Below are 25555 nucleotides of genomic sequence, written 5' to 3' on the forward strand. Positions count from 1 at the left end.
CACACACATAGATGCTAGGGTAAGGTCCGAACTCCAGCAGAGTTTAGCGGAACCGGGACAGCATTCAGATGACAGAGTTCATCCTAGCTTAAAGACAAGTTCAAGAGAGTATGTTTAAAAGGAAACCGGGTCTAAGGAATGATTTCTCACCACGGATTAAGCTTAATTAAGCTTGGCTTTCTTTCTAGACCTTGGTGAGGTCTTAACAACATCCTGACTCCTTTTGGGGGTCAGACCCTGCCAGGCTTGTCCTCCAGTCCACTCTGGGATCCTGCACGCTTGCCGGCTCCCATAGTTCTGGGTTCATAGTCACAGAGCGGGAGTTTTCTGATGAGTCAGATTGCTCAGTTAGCCATCTCATGATCCGCACGCATCTTTCCAGACTGTTTTTTTCTCAAATAGACTGCCACGAGGACCTGAAAGTTGAACCACTTCTCCTGCCCCCAACTCTTCTCTTTTCCTTTTCTGTTCTACTTCAGGTAAGGCACATCAAGTACCTATATTATGCTTCTAGAGAAGGGGAGAATAAAAACCTAAAGCATAATCCAGACATATTTCCTGTCCTTTAAACACCATGCTACCTGCAAGCTCCAGCTCCTTGAGCTGTGTTACTCCACAGGACAGGTCTCAGCATCTGCTCCCTGTTTCTGTCTTCTACCCCAGCACATAACGTCTTGAGCAGTGTGTTGAAACAGGATATCGAATGTTTGAGGATATAGAGCAAAGGCAGTTTTGCATATTTGTTCAAGAACAGGTTAAAAGAAATCATTTGTTTTACACATTTCTTTAGTGTTCTGGGCATATTTACCCAAGTATGTGCTGGCAGCCCTTTGAATAGGCAACATAGGTAGTCCTACTGTGTGTTAGGACATGAGTGATTTACTAGTTGACGATACCTCTAATATTATTCCTTTGGTTTGGGAAGTTACAACTGATTTCTTTAAGCTCTAGGCTTTATGGAGACAAAAAGACCTGTTGAGTCAGGAGGGGTTAAGGGTTTTCTGGCTAGCAAGGCAAACTCAAGTCCAGAAGAAACTAAGCTAAGCTACCCGGAGAGGCTATGCATGGCTCGGTTCTTCCCAGGGACCACATTCCTTACATATTCCTTATTTAAGGATGGGCAAGGACCAGCAACCTCTGCTGCTTCCCAGCCCCCTTTGTGGAAGGAGAGGGCTGGTGGGTGGGGAAGAATTAGCTGAACCATGAAACTCTTCAGCCATGGTCAGGCTGCAAGGAGAGGAGACCTGGGTAGTGGGAATTCCCTGGTGGTGTCTCTCCCTTCCCTGGCTTGTTCTGGCCTCCTGCCCAACACCTGAATAAGACAGGGGGTGTCTGTGCTGAGATGGCTGTGCTCCACTGCGAACCTCCCACAGACTGAACATTTGACTCTACTCTCGCATTTACAACATCGTGAGAACAAAAGTTACTCCCAGAGAGCAGAGTGTACTTATGATTTATCAGAAAATGAGACAATGGCTGTAACATTGTAATAAGGGGACAGAGGAAATTGTTCACGCCTGCCAAGTTTCCTAATGTTACTTAAAGGACGTGCTCTGATTTTCATTAATTCTCTTTATGTAAGCAGAGTTTAGAATTCTTTCTCTGCAGGCAATGCTTATTATGCCCGCAGCCTTGGAAAACTTTCACCTCTCAATTGTTTATGTGGCTTGCTTGCCAGCCTTTTGGCTGAGATCAAGTGTAGTTTCAGTTCTGATCAATATAATATATGAAGACAATACATTAAATGCATTTTTGGAGCAGGGAGATGGACTAGGAGCTTCCTTTATCCACTGCGTGCATTGACCTGGCATGACAGTAGCAGGAACCGTGCACCCTCCTGGGGTCATTACCCAGGTGTTTAAAGTCAGCTTGAGCTGGGGTGGGGCGTGGCAGGTGTTCAACAGAGACTCTGTCTGCTAGTGCTTCTACCTTGGAGTGCGTGGGCAGGTGGCTTGTGCCTGGCCTCCCAGAGGCAAAGGCTTCTCCCCATCAGTGACAGGGAGCCGTGGGCTTGCTCAGGTGGTTGCTGGAGGCCCTTAGGTTTTCTCCGGGCTGTGTGTCTTTACTATGCAGGTCCAAGGAGAGTCAGCAAAAGACGGTCCGGACACCAACGCAGAGATGTGTGGAAGGCACTATTGGCTGGTCTTCTTACACACTCTGAACGTGAATACAAGTGTAATCGTGCCAACGGAGAAAACAGAAATTGTTCATGTGGATTGTGAAGTGAGAGAAATTTGACAATAGACCTTGCCAAAATTAGTATTCAGTTATTTCCCTCCCTGCCCTCAACCAGGCCTGATCCTGGAAGGGGAATGAGGCCTGTTCTCTGTGCTCAGGAGGCATATTCTCCAAATTAACAGTGTTTTCTAAAAAATGGGCTTCTGTGGATAAGCTAATTACTCTGATCTTCATCATGACCAATGGCTAAAATACATGGGCAGAGGAAGGAAAATTCATGTGGATATAAATACAGAGGTAACTACACATCAAATTTTATGTAGTATTCATTAATTTTAAGACAGCAAAACACTCATTTCATCTGTAGTAAGGCTTTATCTTTTAGAATATCCACTAGCTTAAGGTACCTAGTACTCTGTTTTATTTTCAACTGACCTTGTCCTTCAGGAAACTTCCTTGATGAAGAAAGGAAAAAACAGGAACGGGAGAGGAAGAACCCTCCTAACATAAATGTCATAAACTCTCGAGCTGGCACCACGTGCCGGGCAGAGCTTCCAGTTTTGCTTCGACTCTTTCCTCTGCCCATTCTTGGTTATGTGACTTTGGACCAGTTCCTTAACTGGTGGTGCTATCAGAAGCAGTGACTGAACGTGGCAGTGGTGGTGGGGAGGGACATGACACAGAAGTAAAAACGTGAAGTCAGGGCCTGGAATAGAGCATCACTTGGCACACGTGTGTAGGATGAATGAGACAAGCAGTGCCGGGCGTCTTAAGTCTGGGGCGAGGGCCGGGCTCTGCAGAGATGGACCAAGGGAAGGATATGCGATGGCAGTTGTGGGGGGCTGGGAGATGTGAGGCAAGGCCTGGGGACTTGAAAGCAGAACAAGATAGGAGGTGCTCCTATTAAAAATTTAGGGCAAAAAGAGGCCAAACCCTTCTCTGCCTTTGCACAGATGATCCGTGTGTGGTATGTCCCAAGCCTGTAAAGATCCTTCCCCACACTTCCCACTCATTCGTATCCAACAGCCTTCCTATGGGCAGCAGAGAGGACCCTATTTAAAAATCCATATTAGTTGTATTTTTTGACTATAAATCTAACTTTTAAGATAAAATTTTGGAATATTATTTTTATTTTATTTTATTTTATTTATTTATTTGACAGACAGAGATCACAAGTATGCAGAGAGAGAGGCAGAGAGAGAGAAGAGGAAACAGGCTCCCCGCTGAGCAGAGAGCCTGATGTGGGGCTCGATCCCAGGACCCTGAGATCATGACCTGAGCCAAAGGCAGAGGCTTTAACCCACTGAGTCACCCAGGCGCCCCTGGAATATTATTTTTAAAAAAGTGAAGAGAATCAAGCTTCAGCCAGATTGCATCTATTGCAAAGTTACTTCTTCTCCATTTTGTAAGTGGTCATCGAGAGATGAAGCTTGAGTTCTGTGTGAGTTCTCCAGGTGTGTTTTGATGTTGTTACCCAGCAGATTATGTTGAAAGGAGCAGGAGAAGAAGCAATAGCCAGGCGGAGAAGAGAGGAAAAAAAGATGATCTCCCAGATATCTGGGATTTGCTGAGCATGACAAGAAACATATTACTATTTCCTTGAAATGGACACTGGAAAGGGACATATAGTTTTTACTTTAAAATATGAAACAATGAGATTATTTCAGATTCTGTGGGGTTATTATTAAGTTACTGCCATAACGAGGTCTGAAAAGAAACCCAAGGATCTGGAATGAGAAAGTGGAAAGCAAAGAAAGAGTCATGGTGTTTTGACTCTGGGTTAAGGAAAGGGAACATCCACAATTAAGGTGTGATTCAGGGAGGGGAGGCATCAAAAGGCCACTAGCTAGAGAACTTGCTTCTCTGTAGAGCAGGAACTTGGCAGGAGCTAATGGTGATGTGGAAACACTGCCTTATCTCCCCCAGAGAAAGCCTCCGGCTCTGAGCTTAACTGTATTTGCAAGGATGAATCAGGAAGCTTATGAGTTTATAGTTGCTGGGCTGTTTCTGCACCTATTTGGCAGATAAACAACCCCAAAGCTCTCCACCGCTCTTTAGTCTAAAGAAGGATTACTTCTCTCCAGATGGGTGGGTATTGTTAAGCCAAAAATGAGAGCAGGAATATATCCACTATAGAAAGAGATAAGACTCAGCTTACTTAGACAACGGAAGATCCGGAGAAACTAAATCCCAGGCCAGAACATCACCCTGAGGAGCTTGGTGGGGGAAATTCAGAATTTTGTACAATGAGAGACTAGTGACTCCCGTAGCCAGTGGAATTACCTGGGGAATGATCCTAAAACACAAGGCATACAGTTGACTTGGACTTATTATCTTTAACTTCTACTAGCTGGTTAAGCATAGATAAGGCACAACACAGAGCTTTGGAAGGGATGTGTCCAAACTAAAGATAACATTTCTGAAGAGATACGGCTTATACCGCAGAATGAGCCTGACTTTGCTGGCCACAAATATGGGTTAAAATCTGAAATCTTTATCTTGTTTCCTTGGTGATCTTCCACAAGTTATTTATCCTTTCTGATCTCCAGTTTTATTTCATCTGGGGATAATGACCACCTGTGTTCTATTCTGTGGTGAACATTAAATGAGATACTGCTATGACTGTCCCAGGTTCAGAAGAGATACCTGATAAATAGTAGCTTCTAACACCATTTGTAGGAGCTTGATACATAATCCCAATCCCCAAGTTCTCAGATGTTCGGAAAGATTTCTTTTTTTTTTTTTAATCTTCTTTAAGTATAAAATTGGGAGTTAGGGACAAGAATAAATAATGGGTACTGTGTCCCTGGCTTTTATCTTAAGATAAAAATAAAACATGGAAGACTTGATTTAAAAATGAAGTTCAGGAATGTGTTCTCGGACATCCTGGACGTTAGTTAGCTTGTTCTGCTTCAGTGTATGTATCTCTAAAATGGGACCATTGTTACAGTTATGAATTGTTTACAATAGAGAACAACATCTTCTCAAGGTCACAAGATCCTTTTATTTTAAACTCTTCTCTTTTTGTCTCAACCATTCAAGAACGTGAAGGGTTGCAAAAGTGGTTTCAAAATATTCCACTTAAAAGACCAGGTTTTCTCCTGCTATAGAAATGTGGGACAAGGTATAATCAAGTGGTAAATCAGTGACACCCAGTGGCTGCTGCTTTTATGTTTACGTTTCTTATTTTCAATTTAACCTTGTCAGGCTCCCTCCCAGAACAACTTAAGAAGATGATGAGAATACGGAAGTCATAGTTTACTTTTGAAGAAGGGTTTCTCAGCAGTGACCTGAGTCTTCCAGGACTTGGGACAACCTAAGAGCAGCACCAAAAATGGAGAGTGCTGGAAGGTAGGGAAACAGTTCTGGGAATTCCCTGCCACATCATTTTGCATTTTATTAAAGAACATAGTCAAGTTTTCCTGTCATTGTTGGATTTTACAAGAAACATTCCCCTCATTAAAGTGACATGCCAACTGCCCAGTCTCCAGTTACGTTAAAATCTGTTGAACACAGTTGGGAACATTCCCTAGAAATTAGACTTCCGAGGTGTTTGAGACCTAACTGGAGATTTAATCCAAAGTGTCCCTTCCCGTCCCCCAAGCTTCTCTGTGACACAGTAGTTGTGGTGGGGTTGGAGATCCCCAAATACTCGAGGCTGAGTGGAAGCAAGCATAATGGGACATGGCTGGGCTCATTTCCCAGCTGGGACGCTTTGCTGTTGGGTGCTCAGGGGCCACTTACAACTTCATAGGGCCCTTATATTTCTATCTGTGCGAGGCAATGGCACGTAACACACAGGTTTTCATAGAGTTTTAGTGAAATAACATACCTAAAGTGATGGACATACGATGGGCACTTGTCCTTTTTTATCCGTTGAGGTTCTCTGTCAGCCCAGGTGCAAGACAACTTCTGACAAAACCCTTTCCCTGAAACTGGATGAGTATTTTTTAGGTGCTCTGTGATCTGACTGTCCTCTCGGGGGACAGAGAGGGTGGAAATGAACTCCTTGTCATTCTTTGTTCTTAGAGGGTAGGACTGTTTTTCATATAGAACCAATGCTGCTCAAGTACTTCGGGCTTCTTGAGCAAGAGTCTCTCTTCTATCACATTAGAAAACTGTTAGCTAATAACTTGTGTTGCAAGGATTGGTATTTTCCCCACATGAAAACTTCAGGAGGTCATCATAGTGCAGAGATACGTAAGTGAGGCAATTAGCTCAGTTCAGAGGATCCCACAGAGGGTTCATTAAAATAGAAGACTCTAGTTCTCAGTTGCCTTTCCTTTTAATTGCCTGATAAATATTTTCATCTCAAAGGGTGAGGTATTAAACTATGTAAATAGAAATGGAGTTGTAAGTAAAATTTACAAAAGGTGATCTTTTTTTCATTGTCTCTACATTAATTAAATATGGAGTTAGTTGAATTCCATGTGGAATGGCTAAGATGCCAGCTCTTGGAGTCAAGTAGACTTGAATTTGAATCCCAGATTTTCCACTTCTTGGTTTACTTTGATTCTCTGAGCTTCAGTTCCATCATCTATAGAACAAGGATGGCCATGCCTGCCTTGTGGGGGTAGTTGAGAAAAGTACAGGAGAGCAAGTCTGGAAAATAGCCTCTGGCACAAAGTAAGTGCTCATTATGGAAAGGGAGGATCAGGGGATGCCCAGAGCAAAGGCTCAGAACAGTATCAGATTCCAGCCCTCTTTAGAAAATAGGTATTCCCTCTTTACCTTCTTAAAGTGGAACTTTAGAGCTCCTATAAGCTACCTACCACATTCTTCAAATTGCAGGGTAGTGTTCTAATTGAAACAGAAAGGAGAACGAGAAAGGAGAATTGCACCGATGGTGAAACAATATGCATTTCTCTCTAAGGCTCAGGCACAGGTGCAGGGGGATGCTGCGCCCCAGGCTGCCCTGCCAGTGATAGCTAGCCATGCAGAACCATTTAGCCGGGTGACTTTTGTGTCGCGGGTGGTAGGTACTGCTCTTGGAGGCTTTTTGAAATAGTGAAAAGCTCTTTGTAATATTTTGGACAAGGCAAGGAATGGTGTCTCCTCACTTAAATGTTAGTTGCATTACTGGACATTGTATGTTGTTTTATATAAATGAAATATGGGGTTTCTATTTAAACCAAGCAGAAACACTTTGTTAGAGTTAGGTTTTAAGCTCAGAAAATGATGACCAGTTTCTTCGCCTGTACAGACTTGGGATGGAATGATTTTTCATTATGGGACGGCCTCCTTCATTACAGCATGAGGACCCTTGAACTCTTTCTGGTTATTAAATGCTAATAACCCTCATCTCCCCAATTTTTGTGACAATGTAAAAACCCCACGATTTTACAGAATGGCTCCGGGTAGGCCGTGTTAAGAACCAATGGCCTAGAGGGACTTGAATCTCACAGCTCATTTTCTTAACGTCTCGGGCAAGCCAAAGGTTTTGAAAGCCAAGCTTGGGGGAGCTCAAGACTGAGGAAGGGGTGAGGGATCCTTCTGGGGCTTCTTTTGTAAGGGCACTAAACTAATTCATGAGGGCTCCACCCTTGTGATCTAAGGATGTCCCAAAGGCCCCACCTCCTAACATCATCACTGTGGAAGTTAGGACTCTGGCATATGGATTTGGGGGTAGTGTGGGGAACACAAATATTTAGTCTCTAGAAAGCCCCATAGGCCAGGAGCGTGTGAGTGGGCCATGGAGCTGCAGTGGGACAAGGGTCAAAGCGATAACCTCACAGCAGAGTGGACATGGCCTGGCCAAGGGCAGGGGAGGGTGAGGCAGAAACTGCGATGGGCCTGCAGCACAGCTACTCAGCACACTGAAGCATGGGATAGGAGGCCACCCCACAGAATCCCAAGTGTGAAGCCTGGAAATACTATAGTTTTCCAACAGCAGATGCCACAAGAAGCCCAGAGATGAATTGCTCTTATATTCAGCCTGAATAAGTCCTTGTATCTAGCAGGCCCATGAGGATCCCCAGAGGATGCCTCCTGGTTCCATGGACGCCCTGTGCCCTCTATCACCACATGGTCACGTAGGCCACATCCTTGCTAAGAAAATCAGAGAGGATCTAGGCTGACATTTGAGAGACTGAACTTGACCTAAAAAGATGAAACATTTACTTAAAGGGTAGTTTTAATTATTTTGCCAGACTAAGTTCCCCTCCCCCGCCCCATTATCCAGCAGATAGTCTGTAGAGTCAGGGAAGCAGGGAAGTGGAAATCTATGATTTCTTTACATATGATTGTAGTGGAGGAAATCTGTGCTCCTTCTGTGCTATTATTAACCAGGAGTTTAGCCTCAGGACCTAGGCATTACACATTTATAGTGCTGTTTCGGTGGGCGATGGCTCTGCTTACCTATCATAGTTGCTTGATTTGCAGCATTGAGCCTAATTCATGTTTAGGTTTAGCATTTACCTTGTAAACCAACAAAGAGAGCTCCGTAATTTCCAGAAAAGTAAAAAATATTCCCCAGTTGTCATCACTTTACTCTAGAGAAAGAAACAAAAGAAAAAGAGAAAGAAAGAAAGGAAGGAAGGAAGGAAAGAAAGAAGGAAGAGAAGAAAGACAAGAAGAGAAGGAAAGTCAGATGCCTGTGTTCTGCAGTTTTCAGGAATGGTCTTATCTCCCAATGAGACACAGCCCCGACTAGGGAGCCATGAAGGGAGTCATGTCCATTCTAATTGTGGTGTCCCAAAGTGCCCTCACCAGTTCCCTCTTCAGGAGACCCCTTTGTGCATCTGCATGTCACAGTGGTCCCTGCAGAGCTCCCACAGTTATAATTAGATTCTTAGTGGATCTGCAAAGGGTATAGATACACCAGAAGATATAGCAGTTCTGGGCGGGGTGGGACACTGAGGCCAGAAGGTGGGGGAGGACTAAGTTAGGAGTTAAATTGATGCCAGAACCTTGAGAGTTCTGTTATTAATAGTGTTTTCTTTCTCAGAGGGGCTGGCTGGCTTTGGCTCTGGACTGTTCCCTGCCTCCACCCCTGCTTAATCATTTGATTTCTGCTGGCTTGTGCCCTCTTTGCCTCTCAAGCTCTGGGGCTTATTTCCAACTGCTTCCCATCACAGGCACCCTCTTCCAGGGTTATGTTAGGTCATGGAGTTGATTTTTCTCTTCACAGTTTTTTTTGCAACTGTTATTCCTCATGGTTCTTTAAAAGCCAGCAGAAATACAAATTTTTTAAAAATATGTATGCATATTGAAAGCCATAAGTTTGAATAAAATGTAATGACTTAAAAATGTTTATTGAAACAAAGTTTTTTTAAAAAGAAGGCAAGGGGCACCTGGGTGGCTCAGTCAGTCAAGCATCTGCCTTCATCTCAGGTCATGATCCGAGGGTCTCAGGATTGAGTCCCGAATTGGGCTCCCTGCTTGGTGAGGGGTCTGCTTCTCCCTCTGCCTCTCCCCCTACTTGTGCGCATTCTCTCTCTCAAATAAATAAATAAAATTTAAAAAAAAAAAAAAAAGGAGGCAAAATCCCACCAAAACCCTGAAGAAGCTACATGGTCCAAATTATGTAACAATATAGTCATAGATGAATGTTTATATTACTATACAGATGCATAGACAAAAGTATAATAACAACGTAAAACGTGGAAGGAAATAAAACATATAGTAAATAAAACAGAATCTACCTCTGTGTGGTGAGATTACAAGCGATTTTAACTGTTTTCCTTAACATTTTCTTCACTTTCAGAATATGCTTTAATGGGAATCTGTAAGTTTTTTTTTTAAATATATTTATTTGACAGATATCACAAGTGGGCAGAGAGGCAGTCAGAGAGAGGGAGGAAGCAGGCTCCCCGCTGAGCAGAGAGGCCGGTGCGGGCCTTGATCCCAGGATCCTGGGATCATGACCTGAGCCAAAGGCAGAGGCTTTAACCCACTGAGCCACCCAGGCGCCCGGAATCTGTAAGTTTTATAACAGGAAAAATTATTTTAAAACCACCAGCTATTTTCTTTGTTTCCTTTTTCTAATCAGCTAATATATGATTTTTTCTAAAATAACAACAGACGTGTCTGTCCTGCTACCAGCAGATGAAGGGTGTAATATAGGCAGAGGGAAGGAGGGAAAAACAGTGCTTTCATAAGCAAATAAGATGATGCTGTTATCGTAGGCATAAAGTATTTTACTTGAATTGCCTGAAACTTCTCACTTAAAATTTGGGATATAAACTGTAATGAACATTGGCTGGGCTTTGACAACCCAAAATGCATTTTGCCTTTTGATAAGTCAATTTTTTCTTTCTTTCTTTCTTTTTTTTTTTTTAAAGATTTTATTTATTTGACAGAGATCACAAGTAGGCAGAGAGGCAGGTAGAGAGAGAGAAGAGGAAGCAGGCTCCCCACTGAGCAGAGAGCCCAATGCGGGGCTTGATCCCAGGACCCTGAGATCATGACCTGAGCTGAAGGCAGAGGCTTTAACCCACTGAGTCACGCAGGCGCCCCATTAGTCAATTTCCTGTGGGACCTTTAACCCAGTTCAACTGCTATCAGGAGTCCCACCCTTCCCTAGAAGTGGGGCAGGGGCAAATTTAGCTATTGGAATCTCCCCTTCCCCATACATTTGAATTTTAAAATGAGGAGCAAAGGGACAGGAAAATTGTCTTGAACTCCATTAGGTGCTGGCAACATCTATTCATTCCTGCTTCCTTCTGTGGGAACTGCCTTGTTAAATGTTTGTGCTCAAATGCAATTCTCTTGCCTCCAAGTAAATTCCTCTTTGCTTAAGTTAATTGGAATCAGCTTCATTTGCTTGCATCCAAAGCACCTGTGTTGGAAAGTTATTTTACAGTTGGACCAAAGCCGCCCTATGCTATTTCCATGGATGGCTTGATGTGTAGCTTTGACTCTTGGCCAATTTAAGGTTAATGGGCTAGCCAACCAGCTAACTAATGATTTATGATGCTCTATTTATAGTCCAAAACTCCCATGCTGAAGCCCTAGGCCAGATTGTTTTTCAGTAGATTTCTCCCAATGTAACCAGTTGGTCTGGCTTGGTTAATAGGACCTGGGGGCATAAAAGACCCTACTGGGAACTTCTGCCTGGAGGTCTTGGGAAGCCAAGATATATAGTACAAATCTTGGTGGTTTGATCTGGAGACTAAGCACATCCTTCAGCAAATAAGAATAATCCTGGAAAGTTTTGCCTGGAAGTCTCGACTCCCCGTGCTGGCAGGCTTGCCCGTGCGCCCCCCCCCCCGCCCCCCCGCCCCGGGTCACGGTGCACCATAGCTTTTGCCTTTATTTTAAGCCTTAGGAGAGCATGCTCTGTGAAGTCTCGTGCATCTCTTAATCTAACCTAATCTGAGTAATCTTTATGGGACGCCAACTGCCACAGAAGACCCTCAGTGCTGAGATGAGCCTGGGACATAGAGAAGGTGGAGAGAGGGCCTGGGGTGGCTGGCAGTCTTTAATAACTGATCTGGTGAGGGGAAATATGTGGTTTGTTCAGGACTGGGTGAAAAACTAAGGGGCGCTCTAGATAATTTTTCTAAGTTACTGTAGATCAGAATGAAGTCAAGAGAAACTTTTACCATCTGAATATGATATAAAACTTCCGTGTTACTGGAGTGACGTCAAAGCCGTGGCTTCATGGGAGAGCTAATAAGCATGTTTCATTTGTTCTTGCGTACTTCTTGCTCCTGCTTCCTCCACGTAATTACATTTTCTGGTCGCATCCTTTGTGCCTCTCTGTAGTACTCTGGTTGCTTGGTGAGTTTGAAACTAAGATCTAATGTGTGTTTAGTGAGTCAGTGAATTATGTGTTCCAAAAATGCTCTTTATCCATTGTGATCAAGCTGAGGACTAGTTCTGGTCCACAGAGAATTACAGGATTCACAAAACCCATGGCCCTGTGCCTCTCCTTTAGAAAGAATCCTTATGTCACTGTAAGGTCACGGTTAGTGTTTTTAGTAAAGATTTTACTTATTTATTTGAGAGAGAGAGAGCAAAAGTGAATGAGCAAGAGAGAGAGAGAGAGAGAGAGCAAGCACAAGCTGGGTGAGGGGTAGAGGGGAGAAGCAGGCTCTCTATTGAGCAGGGAGTCCAGTGCAGGGCTCAGTCCTGAGACTCCGGGATCATGACCTGAGGGGAAAGCAGATACTTACCTGACCGAGCCACCCAGGTGTCCCAATCACGGTTACTTTTACATCATTTTTAAATCTCCCAACTGTCTGTGAGCATCTTGATTGCAGTGACTTGTCATTTATCTTCCCATCCCCGACAGCATCAAGGAAATGCCTTGCATGTAGCAGGTGCTCAATAAGCATTTACAGAATAAGCATATATGTGTATGTATCTATATATTTGATGGCCAAATTACCAAAAGTCCAAAGAAGCCTAGGTTTTTCCTTCTGGTGCAATGTCATAATTTTGAGAGTGACAAAATGGCAGTGCAATAAATCAGTACAAGAAAGGAACTTTAAAATACAGCTTCTAATGTTTGGAATAGCTTGATTTTTCATCACAGACATCATCTGCTGGTCATGAGTCCTGGTCTAGACACAGTCTAATGCTGTTGTGATTCGTCAGGCTTAGTACTTTGTGATGAGGACCAGCATTCTCGATGAGGAGCCGGAGTGACTCTAGATCCACCACAGCCTTTAAAATAATCTAGGAAAGTTAATTTTTGCATATAATTTTGCTGGAGTTTTATCAAATTGTAATTCTTTGAGAAGGGCTAAGGTTCCTAGACGAAGGTGGTTTTGTATAGCAGTTAGAAGTTAGCAGTTAGAAGCTTTTGTATAGCAGTTAGGGCTCTGGAGATAGGTTACCTGGAATCCAATTATATTTCTGTGATTGCTGGCTGTGTGGCCTTGGACATGTCCCTGAATCCTGCTATGCCTTAATTTCCTCATCTGTAAAATGGGGATACTCAAAGCACCTACCTCCTAGGTTGTTCTAGGGATTAAAGGAGTTTATCTAGAGAGCAAAGAGTAGTATTTGACACATAATAATCTCTCTCATGCTCTTTAATGTAATTACTCAATAAACTCCATAGCTAAGGCCTCACTGGCCCAGAGTTTGCAGTATCATCCGGAAGACTGCTCGTAACCTGGTGTTCTCTACTGCCTTTCTCTGGGTTATTTTTATATATCCTCTCTAGGCAGGTCTTCCTGTGTGTGCCCATATTGCAATGAGTGCATCATTCTGTCCCTATTGGTCAGGCACCTTTTCATTTCCAAGGACTAGATAACAAAGAATCTGTATGCCTAAATCAGTCAGGAATAAGGAAATCTTTTTTTTTTGTTTAAGATTTTATTTATTTATTTGACAGAGAGAGAGATCAGAAGTAGGCAGAGAGGCAGGCAGAGAGAGAGAGGAGGAAGCAGGCTCCCCGCTGAGCAGAGAACCCGACTCGGGACTCGATCCCAGGACCCTGAGATCATGACCCGAGCCGAAGGCAGCGGCTAAACCCACTGAGCCACCCAGGCGCCCCAGGAAGAAGGAAATCTTGAGTGAGAATGCCTTTTAGCCAGCTAAAGATGGAAGGGCATGCCATTAAATGAGAAAAACAGGGACCAGGTGACTCTCAGAAGTAACCCAGATGTCTCTGTAAGAAGCTCACTAGGGAACTCTGTTACAGGATAATCCCAACAATCCGTCCCCAGGAGACCCTGTTTCAGTATGTCAGACAGACTATTTTATAGCTCTTTGAACGACAGTGTTATACCCTTCACCTTTTAAAGACAGACACAATGGCTGCCTCCAAACCAGTCTTGTAGCTCTCAGAAATTTAAAAAAAATAATAATAAGTTTGCATTACATAACTTTTAAAAATATCGTGATCTAATTGAGATCACTTAGATCAAGCCAAATATTTAAAATAAAAATAACTAAAATTGCCAAACAGCGTTTGGCAGTGTTTTGTCTCTGAATGATGTCCATCTCCTCCTTGGTGATCAAATGTGTTCTCACTTCTGTGCACATATACACGCACCTGTGACATGGAAGGCGCCTTCAGTCACGTGACCTGGGAAACCGGCTCCTTCCCATGACCGCATGCTTTGAAGGACTCAGGCAAGGAAGGCTTCTAGAGGAGATACCTCAGGAACATGTGAATGTCCCTCCACCCCATCAGAGGTGGGGAATGGCCTTGGCTTCAGGCAGGTGGAGCAATTGGAGGAAAACCATGAGCCTGCCATGGTTGTGAAAGGTGCTGTCCCTGATGAATTGAAAAACTCCCAGTATCAAAAGTCACCTTCAAACCTACACAAAGACACCAACATGAGCAAGTTTACAGTGTTATTTTTAAAAAGCCAAATGGAGGCACCTGGGGGGCTCAGTTGGTTGAGGGTCTGAGTCTTTGTTTGACTCTTGGTTTAGGCTCAGGTCATGATCTCATGGGTGGTGAGATCAAGCCCTGCATGGGGCTCTGCCCTATGCAGGGAGTCTGCTTGGAGATTGTCTCCCTTTGCTGCTCTCCCCACTTGTGTGCGTGCTGACTCGCTCTCTAAAATAATTAAATCAATCTTATTAAACAAACAAACCCAAAAGCCAAATGAAACAGTTCTGCTGTCAATTAACCATTACTTGGGATTCTAGGACTGGAAGCTGACACGGGTTCAGAGAACCTGGTGGTTGTATCCATAGTTTAGAGGAGTTCTTCCAGTCGTGAAGTCTTTGCTCTTGAAATTTGTTCACCTTCTTTTCTTGGGGTTCATTTCCTCCAACAAGGCATTTCAGAAGACAACCTGCTTCTTTAATGTCCCCAGATGACCACTAGATGGCAACATTGCTCTTTTATGGTACAGTTTGACGACAAACTATAGACTGACGTTTCTAACAACCAAAGTAAAAAAATGGTAATAATAATAAATAAAAAGTAAAGGCTGGTAATTTAAATGCATCACTCTGTATAATAAAAATAAGATAGAGCATGTTAAATTACAATTTTAACTTACTTAGACACTTGACAACGTTCTCTTTGCGTCTTGGGAGAACACACTTATAGACCTTACATAGTGTGGCCTCCGTTCGTCTCGTGTTTGTGGCTGCAGGGAACTGCCCAGATGTTGGATGGTTTTTTTAATTCAAATCATTTAACCTCTCGATTCCAAACCCAGAGGCGAAATAGGAAATAAGCACAAGATTCCAGGGACTCTCCCCTTCCCCCGAGATTCTGATTCAGTAGATATGAAGTGGGGCGTCGGCGTCTGGATTTGTCAAAGCGTCTCCACATGCTTTTGATTATCAGTAGGTTTAGAAGTGGACCTCATGTCCTTAATTTCTCCAGCAACAGAATCCTCCAAATAAAATGAATTTTAACTCAGTTTAACTTAAAATTGCCATGCATACACACTTTTTTTTAAAAAGATTTTATTTATTCATTTGACAGAGATCACAAGTAGTCAGAGAGGCAGGCAGAGAGAGGAGGAAGCAGGCTCCCCGCTGAGCAGAGAGCCCGATGCGGGGCTCGATCCCAGGACCCCAGGATCATGACCTGAGCCGAAGGCAGAGGCTTTAACCCGCTGAGCCACCCAGGTGCCCCATACACACTTTTTTAATAGAAAAAGTTTTAATTAAAAAGCACTGGAGCCAAATACCATATAATTTCACTCATACATGGAATTCCAGAAACACAACAGAGGATCATAGGGGAAGGGAAGGAAAAATGAAATAAGACAAAAACAGAGAGGAAAACAAACCGTGAGAGACTCTTAGCTATAGGGAACAGACCGAGGGTTGCTGGAGGGGAGGGAGTGGGGCGGCGTGGTAACTGGGTGATGGGCATGAAGGAAGGCACGCGTTAGTAGTGAGCACTGGGTGTTGTGTGCCACTGATGAGTCACTAAATTCTGCCTCTGAAACTAGTAATACACGATATGTTAACTGAATTGAATTTAAATAAATTTAAAAAAATACTAAAATAAAAATACTCAATCATTATGAAAAATTATGAAATTATGAAAAACTTGAAATCGCTATAATAATAATAGTAAGGCTCTAGTAATTGAAATATTTATTCACCCTCAATTTCTAAAACAAAGGGCCAGAATTGATGTGATGAGAAAGATAGCCTGTTCATAGTTTTGCTTCTCCTGTGTGTTTCTCATAATGGGAGATTCTCAACCTGGTGCATGGTGGATTTGTATAGAAATAATTTCAGATATTCTAGAATGATGTGCCTCTGTTGTCACATTATGTATTAAGATCATGAAAAATCATTAATGACCACTTTTGAAAAATTTGGGGGTCCCATCAGCTGTATGAAATACTGGTTTTCTTGGTCATTTCTCATTTTCTTCTTTTCTCCTCTATTTCTCTTTCTCTATGTGTCTCTGTCTCAGTCTCTCTCTCTCATTATTTGCTCTGGGTCTCTCTCTCTCTTTTCCTCTGGGCATTTATTTACTTTTTGATTAAATGTGATAGCTTGAGACCATCTAATCACTGTTTATATATTATTTGCCTTGACCTATTTGAATCAACTGACTTCGTGAGTTTTTGCCTTTATCCAATGTCATTATTTTTTTTTAATGTTAAAAATATCATGGGCAATTAGCATTAGAAAAAAATCACACTTTTCTGATGTTAATTCATGGGTTTATATACAGGTCCTCATAATGACTATTTAAAGAGGATGGTGCTTTCTTGAATGTGTTTAAAATTAAGGTACAGATACCTTTTAAAACCACTGTAGAAGATTTTGGTTTCATAGAAAAAAGAACACCAGGATGCCATAACATGATTCACCAGTTCCAAGGCATCAAATCTGCTGTTCACCTAACTGTAGTTATATGACTTTTTGTTGCTAGAAGGCAAGTTTCTGGGAAACTTACTGCTTTGTTAAATCCCTCTGTCTCTTTTTGTTTCTGCGGTTAAGAAATCCTTGAATTTAAAGACAAAAAGACTCCCATATGTTAGAAGTCATTTCTAATTTTTAAAATACAATGGCAAGAAAAAAAAGAAACAGAAAGTGGCACATGAATTGAACTATGCATTGGTTTCAGAGTAGATAATACAACTTAGAGGAATCCTCCTTTGGGCGGAGGCTTGTTTTTCTTGTCCTAAGTGGTGTCCACACTTAACCACTCCCTGCATGCCAGTGCTGGTCCTTGGCAGGAGGAACAGAGTAAACAGAACATTCTACCCTGCAAGTTTTAACTTAGAGGCTGAGGACTCTGACCTTGCGCTTCCAGGAGAAGCACGTCCTGAGCTGGGCCAGCAGAGGGATCTGGAGTTCCGTTCGTCCATCTAGGCCCTGAGGAATCTGTGGGTCCAAATAAACATTTATTTTCTGAGAATTTTATTCCCCGCTCCTCTCCTTTAAAAAATGCAAGAGGATTATCTGTAGGAAAATATTCAGATTTAGATCAAAACAGAAGAAGGAAGCAGTGCTCTCTAGTGAGAGAGTTAAACCATACCTCTTCCCTCCTGAAAAATTGTCAGTGATTTTGATTAGCAGGAATCATGACACTACAAATCAATCCTGTTTTAATTTTTAAAAGACACTTGAGGTGTATTTCACAGCACCTTGTTTCTGTGCAAACTGAAAAATTAAAATAAATTTAAAAAATATTTTAAACCAGAAAAAAGAGAGAGAGAGAGGGTGGGGGGGAGGCCTCTAAATTTAGAAGGGGCTGATCCTAAGTACCAGAAAAGCCTGTCCTGGTTTCCATATGTTTACCTCTCTGCAAAAGCTGGCCCATAGCGTACCTACTCTCTTCAAAAGGAAATCCTGGCACCTGGAAGATTGGGCTGACAGTGAGTATTAAAATGACTTGTTTAATGAGCAGCGTGATTGAACCATGTAGGGAATGCTGAGGAGTTTCTTCGAAGGACTGGGTTTGGTGTTTGCATTTTGTTATGTTGTATGCTTCCACTGTCCCTTATTTTGACAAGCTATCGAAAAGTTTGGGATGAGCATGGGCAATTTTTCTTTTTGTTTTTCAACCTGGTTGCTAAAAAAAAAAATAAATAAAATAAAATGGTGCCTCTCCTTACCTGCCTCTAATGGAAGACGGGCTGTGCCACTTAAGTGAGATGCTTGGCATTAATTCAGCACCAAAGTTTCTTGAGGTCTGCATGTACTGATGAGCCGAAGATACCCATGAGAGACGTGCGTGTTCTTTTCAAGCACTAGGCCACCCTCCACTAAGTAAGGGCTATTTACTAAATGTTGGGCGACTTGCCAGTCCCTAAGGCTGGCAGAAACCAATCTCAGAAATCATTAGCTGCATTCCTCCATTTTGGAAGCCTGCCTTCCCGCTCCCCAAGATGAGTAGCTACCGAGTTTCTCTTCCCAAACAGACCGCACACGTACTGCCTTTCAAGCATGTAAGATCTTTTTCTCTAGAAGTCTAACTGGAATTTCCTTTCACAAAGTTAAGGTGACTACATTTCTTTCTTACTAAAAAAAATATTAAAAAGCCCCTTAGCTTTGTCAAGACAAATACCAACACCCTTTGTTTTACATGTTTGTCGTTTTGCTTTTGAAGTTTGGACTTATTTCTCAACTAATTACAGTTTTTTCTTCTGGATAGTTTTGAACTTTTTACTATTTCCCTTATTTATGGAGGACTTAACTGAAAATAAGAGGATATAAGATATCTAATAAGTGTTGAGTTAAAAGAAATTCAGAATAAAATACTGAAAATCATACATAGAAATAGAGTATAAACCAACTGTTGTAGAATTGTGGCTAACAGAAAGAATAAAACAGCACGTCTTATAAGTAGACAGCTTTATTCTCTCCCAGTTGATAGAATTAGACTCGTTTATTTACAGAATCCCTTAAAAGCAAATAAGTGGGATGGAAATAGTCTAAAGATTCCAACCTCTCTTAATCCTAGAATTTTCAGATTTTTGTGTATTTTTTTCATCCTATCTTTAGGGGAAAAGGGGGTCAATTTTGTTCCGAGACTTTCTACTATTTACCCACTTCAGAGCCATTTTATGAGGATAATGTAAAGGTTGAGCAGTAACTGCAAATGTCTGCAAGACAAGAAGTGCCTCTTTTTAAAAACAGACGCAGAGGCGCATGGCTTTAAAGGAAAAGACTCACATGTACAACTGACTTTGTTGAGGTGTTGTAATGATGTGATTAAAGAGAAAATTTGCTCTCCTTTATGGATTTCTCTCTTTACAAAATCCAAGATTCCCATTCACAGTGCTGAAGAGGAGCTGCTGTCAAATGACTCTAATGGAGTTTTAGGGAGAAATGCTTCCAAGGTGGGGAAGCAGGGACAGAGCAGCAATAATTGGTCAAGGCATGGTCGTTCCAGAGACTCTCTGGCAGCGACAGAAAGCAAGTGTGCAGACACCACTGGATCCCGACGTAGACAGTTAAAACTATCAGAAAAGATGTATGTGTGTGTGTGTGTGTGTGTGTGAGTGAGAGAGAGATTTTCTGTGGCTGAAGTCTTCTTCTCGCCTGTGGCAGCAGACCGTAGGAGAGGGTAGCCAAAATCGCTTGGTTTGTTCTTTTTGACTCTTTATGACCAAGACCCAAACATTCCCAAGCTTTTAGAGGGGGCAGCAGGGTTTTAACTTCCAAACAAAACACAGACCACGGCACCTTCTGAGGAGAGCGGCCACGGACAACTGAGGGAACGAGAGAGCTGAACGGACCCTCTCGACGGCGGGGTCTCCAGGGTGCAGAGGAGGAAGCTGGGCCCAGATACCACTTCTCTCAGAGATCCCTCAGTGAGACCCGAGCAGGCAAAGCCAGGTCCCCTGCACACACATCATTACTGTGCCAGGTCAGAGAAGGTCACCAGCCCTTCCCCGCCAGCCGTCCGCTTCCTCTCTCTTCTAAGGGGAAAGTGATCTTAAAGTAACCCCATGAATATTTGCTGAGTTTGATTTTGGTAAATTAACTAACATATTGCTTTAAGCCAGATCAGCAGAGAACTGTATAGTTTCCCTGGTGGAGAACGGACTCTCATGTGCCTTTTTTTTTTTTTTTAAGATTTATTAATTTATTTATTTGAGAGAGAGTGAGAGCGGGAGACATCACAGAGAGAGAGGGAGAAGCAGACTCCCTGTGGAGCAGGGAGCCTGACTCAGGATTCGATCCCAGGACCGTGGGATCATGACCTGAGCTGAAGGCAGACACTTAACCTACTGAGCCACCCAGGTGCCCCCTCAATATGCTTCTATATGGTACTACTGGCACATATTAAGGGACATTCTAGGAAGAGGCTGTAGAAAATCTCTTCTCCTCTCTGCAGGGATTCCCAGGCTACCATCCACAAAATCAGGTCACTGGGAAATATTTTGATATATGACCCAGGGAAGAAATATTTTACGTTTCAGAATCTAGGAAAAGCCATGATTCTCCCCAACAGTTGGTGCATGTTTTTTGGGTTTGTTTGTTTGTTTTGTTTTTAGATGCTATGAATCTTGTAACTGAGCATTGTTCTTCTTTGCTTAGGCCGTAAGGAAGCATCCTTTATCTTTAGAAAGGCAGTATAACGTGGTGGTGAGAGTTCAAACCTGAGAATCAGGGTGGTAGCTTAGGACCAGTAGTTACACGAGAAACCTCGGTTTCCTCATCTGTAAAATGAAGGTGGTCATAATCTGCCTCAGGCTTTACTGTGAAGAATAGTTCCTCTTTTATCACAAAGATAATGGAAGTAAAACATGGGGCATCTTTTGTGGCCCTGGGTAAATGCTTAGTAGACGGGAGTTATGGTTACTCTTATTTATTCACGCAACGAACAACAACATTCTGGTAAATGGTGATAACATGTCCGGCCTCTGCTAGATGCTGGGGATAAAATGCACAGCAACCTAGACTCAGTTCCTATCGTCAGAGAGTGTTACCAGCCAGCAAAAGCAAGCTTTTAAGGAAGTAGTAAAGTGTGACAGATGCCATGATGAGGGAGGATGTGCACGGTGCGTTTCCGGAGCATGTGAACTGGAGATGAACCCAGAACCGGAGGAAGTTGAAGTGCAAGTTCACCCAGTGGAGAGGCCAAGCTGTGTGGGGAAGGTGGGTATTACTGAGGGAGGTGTGGTGTGGCCGGGGGCGGGGTGGGGGGCAGAGCGGCAGCGGGCCCTGAGACAGGGTTGAGCGCCCTGAAGCACCAGGTCACGAGGGCCGAGTAAGCTTCAGGGAGGAATTCTGACCTGACCCTAAATACAGCAGGAAGCCATCCCCGTGCTGTGAGTGGGAATAAGGCCCGACCCGATGTGCCTTTTGGAGGCATCCCTCGGGCGTGCAGAGTGAGCTTAGAGGAGGCGAGGCTGCGGGATGGGACCGGCACCGGGTGCTGGCGGGCACTGCTCTGGGCCCTCCAGAGGCGCGCTTGTACCTTCCACCTTCCAGCAGCCACACAAGGGGGGAGACTCCCTTCACGATTTGCTCTTTTACCCATTTCCCCCTTTGCTCCAATTTCGACTACTTATTGTATCCTTTTGTATTGTGTATCCTCACCCTTTGGGTGAGGCATCCTGAAACATATTTTATGGGATGAAGTAAGACAGAAAGAGGAGAGAGGATCCTTAGGAACTAGGACTCCTTTCTTGAAACACATTTATTTCAAAAGTAGCTACATGGCTTCTGTCCTGGGTTTGACCTGGTTTGGGAGAAAGGCTTTGTCGCACTCTGTGTGTGTCTTCACTATTAAATGTGTTGTATCTTTGTCAAGTACGTGACCCAGATGGCCTTACCATTTCGGGACCAGCTTTTTCCTCCTCAGTTGAACATCTGACCCTAATTCTGACTCCTACGGATTTAAGCCCACACGGTCAGGCTGCTGAGCTCATCCACTGTCCCCCCAGCAAGAAGATCTGTGTGGCAGCTGATGCGAAATTGCATAATAGGTTAACCTGAGTCCTTTGAATTCAAACAAAAGAAGTTCTGAACCTGATTGGAATTAACCTGCCCTGACTTCTGCCTCATCTTTCCTGAAGCAAAGAGGATACTGATCAGCAGGCAGGGAACCTGATGGGTGTTAATGGGGGGTTTTCAAGTTTGTCTTGCTTTTCTTAAACTATTACGAAAGAACAAAAACCATTATTTAGAATGAAATCAGTTTCCAGGAAGGAAAAGAAAGAAAGCTGAGGATTTATTATTAAAGATAGAAATAGAGCCAAGGTGAAAAAAAGGCCTTCTCACATCTCCTGGCCAGGTGCTCCGTGCATATAAATGTTTCAAGTTAAGCTTTAAGATCAAGGGAAAGTCTGTAGGGAGCCTTGTCTCCTGGAGATCTGCTTGCTAGAGCTGCTCCTGAATACAGGCTGCCCATTTTTATTTGGTTATTAAGGATTAAAGGGGCGACGATTCTGGAATGGTAGTTCCTTGGTTTCCATTAACTTTGTACAAGACAGTGAAAAGCAAGCTTCCAAGGGAGGGTTTGCACATGTATTTCATGCCATCAGCTTGCCTCCTTCCCTGTCATCTTGTGTGTATGGTTAACGTGAAATTGTCCTTCCTCTTATGAGCTCGAACTGGAAGAAAGCCTCCTCGTTGCAGCGATTGAGAAGCTCTGAGCCTTTCAGAAATCCTCCTGGTTTTCACAGGAATGTGGAGGGAAGATGAAAAGAATTTCACATTAGGTGACTGGTTGCTCCAGATACCGAGGCTTAGCAACTGCCTTGGAAAGCTACTCGCCTTTGCCCAGGTTGGCTGGGCTCCCCACATCGGAATATGGGAGCAGGGAGGCATTGCATTGCTCCACGTCCATATTTAAAAGTTTGCTCATTTATTGCTCACGCCACAGCCTGTCCTCAAAACTAAGGCGTATCTAAAGTTAGTTCCATCAAATGCCTAAGAAAGTTTAATGATGGGGGCGCCTGGGAGTCTCAGTGGGTTAAAACCTCTGCCTTCGGCTCAGGTCATGATCCCAGGGTCCTGGGATCAAGCCCCGCATCGGGCTCTCTGCTCAGCAGGGAGCCTGCTTCCACCTCTCTCTGACTGCCTCACTGCCTACTTGTAATCTCTGTCTGTCAAATAAATTAAAAAAAAAAAAAAAAAAAAGGAAAGAAAGTTTAGTGATGGAATAACATACACCTGAAGAGAACGCTTTGCTTTATCATTGTGGTGGGTAATTGTGTTGCAAAGATCTCATAGTGTGGGGTCACAAATGCTTGTTTGGATAAAGTCATTAAAATAAAAGTGTGTGTGAAGAGCTCAGCCTTCAAAAAGAGCAAACTTAAAAGCCAGTTTCCTGAATCACTCCATCTCTCGCAAACCATGTTTTAAAAACAGAATGGGAATGCAGAGTTTATAAAAATTTACACTCTCTGTCATAACATTTTTCGACCCCACATCAACCTGTGAGGTGGGATGTATAGGCCAGCAGACTGGATCTAAGAGAGCAGGGTAACGTGTCCTGTGTCACAGGACTAGCCAGTGGTGGGGTTGGAACGGAACATATGTATTTTGACTTTGATTTTTTTGATTTCTGAACTGCACATTTTTCTTCCATTACTCCCAGGTCTTGTTATGCTGTGTGATAAGAATGGTGAAAGATCAGTTAGAGAAACGGAGTTCTGGGACAATATCTCTTACTGTGTGGGTTTTTTGTTTGTTTGTTTGTTTTTTAAGATTTTATTTATTTGACAGAGAGAGATCACAAGTAGGCAGAGAGGCAGGCAGGGAGAGAGAGGGGGAAGCAGACCCCCCGCTGAGTGGAGAACCCGATGCAGGGCCCGATCTGAGAACCCTGGGATCATAACCTGAGCTGAAGGCAGAGGCTTTAACCCACTGAGCCACCCAGGCGCCCCTTACTGTGTCTTTTTAATTGAAATGTTTATATGCTCTGAGCCTAATTTATTTTATATTATAACCTTTCAGTTTCATGCTCATGGCTGCTCAATATTATGGTTCTTGCAAAAGTCCTAATCGTTACTTGTGCATCTCTAGTCGTTAGGACCTAATGAGGAACACAGTTAAAGGTTACAGAGTTGTCGATTCACTTAGTGGTTATAAGCAGACTTCTGTTAAAATGTGAACTTCTCCCATTTGAGATGGAATAACAGCTAAAAGAGAGTATTTTAGTATTTAGTATTTTAGTATTTAGTATGTAGAGAAATCTCATCCTTGAGAACAGCGTCATTCAGGGAAGATGACATTCCATTTTATTTACTCTTTGTGTATTTCTTGGGAAAAAAGTCATAGCATTTAGTGGGCACAGGAATCTGGGGTGGTTGAGTTTAGACATAGACCGGATGTGGAATTTGACTCTGTTGCCTCCACCAGCAGTTCTTTAGGTGTGGGCTTTTAAAAAAAAAAAAAAAAAAAGATTTTATTTATTTAAGTGAGAGAGAGAGAGTCACAGTCAGAGAGAGAACACAAGCAGGGGGAGTGGGAGAGGGAGAAGCAGGCTTCCTGCCGAGCAGGGAGCCCAAAGTGGGACTCCATCCCAGAACCCTGGGATCATGACCTGAGCTGAAGGCAGACGCTTAATGACTGAGCCACGCAGACACCCTATCTGAAGATCTTTAAACAGCCCTATGGCTATGACCTAGTCAGAGCAGATTTTTTTTTTTTTTTTTACCTCCATTATACAGAGCAGTAAAGTGAGGCTTAGGGCTGCATTGAAAATAATAAATTTGGAGGAGAGACTAGAACTTAACTCTGACTCCGATTATCTATCACTTTCTACCTTCCTACTCCGAATTCTAAATCAGGTATTTAAAAAATTTAAATATGATCAGCAGTTGTATGCAGAATTGAAAACACCCAACATCTTTAGGTAAGTAGCTACTTGGAGAGATACGTGACCTTTAGATCCCCCACTCTGCCAAGCAACTGAGAGTACATTTAAGAGCTTTTCCCAACCCCAAAATAAAGAATCCTTTGGGAAAATAATTTTAATAGTTGTGGATCACCAGTCAATTTGACTGGGTTTTTTTTTTGTTTTTTTTTTAAACCAAACCATCTGGCAGCTGTGTCTTATTTCTTCCTGCTGTCAATGGCTGGACCCACACACATTCAGACCTCACACAAAAATGCCAATGTCTGCACATTTTCGCTACGAACAGGCATTTTCAGTCAAAGCAGAGAGAAATGAGGCTCTGCCTGTCTGTTGCAATAACATTAATATTATCTCTGTACAGATGCTTTTAGAAGTACGAAGTTAAAATGCAGAGCCCTGGAGATGCCTAGAAGCACACATGAGATAAGCGCAACCATTCACACAAGACCTAAGAAACTGAAAATTTGCAGGATAAACTTCTCACCATGACAAAGTAGAGCCATGTCGCCTATTCCAATATGAGATTGACAGCAGGAAATAATGACAATAAAGTTAGTGTAGGGTGCAGAGAGGTGGGAGAGGTATATAGGTGTCATTGGTCAGAATAAACCAAGATGATATTAACTAGCAATGTAAATTTGGCCTTGGAGAATAAAAAGGCTGAAATCTGAGAGCTGCAAAGTCAGTCTGGCTGTAAGTAAGCCGAGGAAGAACAGACGT

At 42.9% G+C, this 25555-nt stretch overlaps 1 pseudogene; it reads left to right on the forward strand.

Moving 5' to 3' along the window:
• Positions 1 to 1666: 1666 nt before the first annotated feature.
• LOC122890573 lies at positions 1667 to 1838 on the forward strand (annotated as a pseudogene).
• The last annotated feature ends 23717 nt before the right edge of the window (positions 1839 to 25555 follow it).

This window comes from Neovison vison, chromosome 11 (genome assembly GCF_020171115.1).
Source record: "Neovison vison isolate M4711 chromosome 11, ASM_NN_V1, whole genome shotgun sequence".
Taxonomy (NCBI): Eukaryota; Metazoa; Chordata; class Mammalia; order Carnivora; family Mustelidae; genus Neogale; species Neogale vison.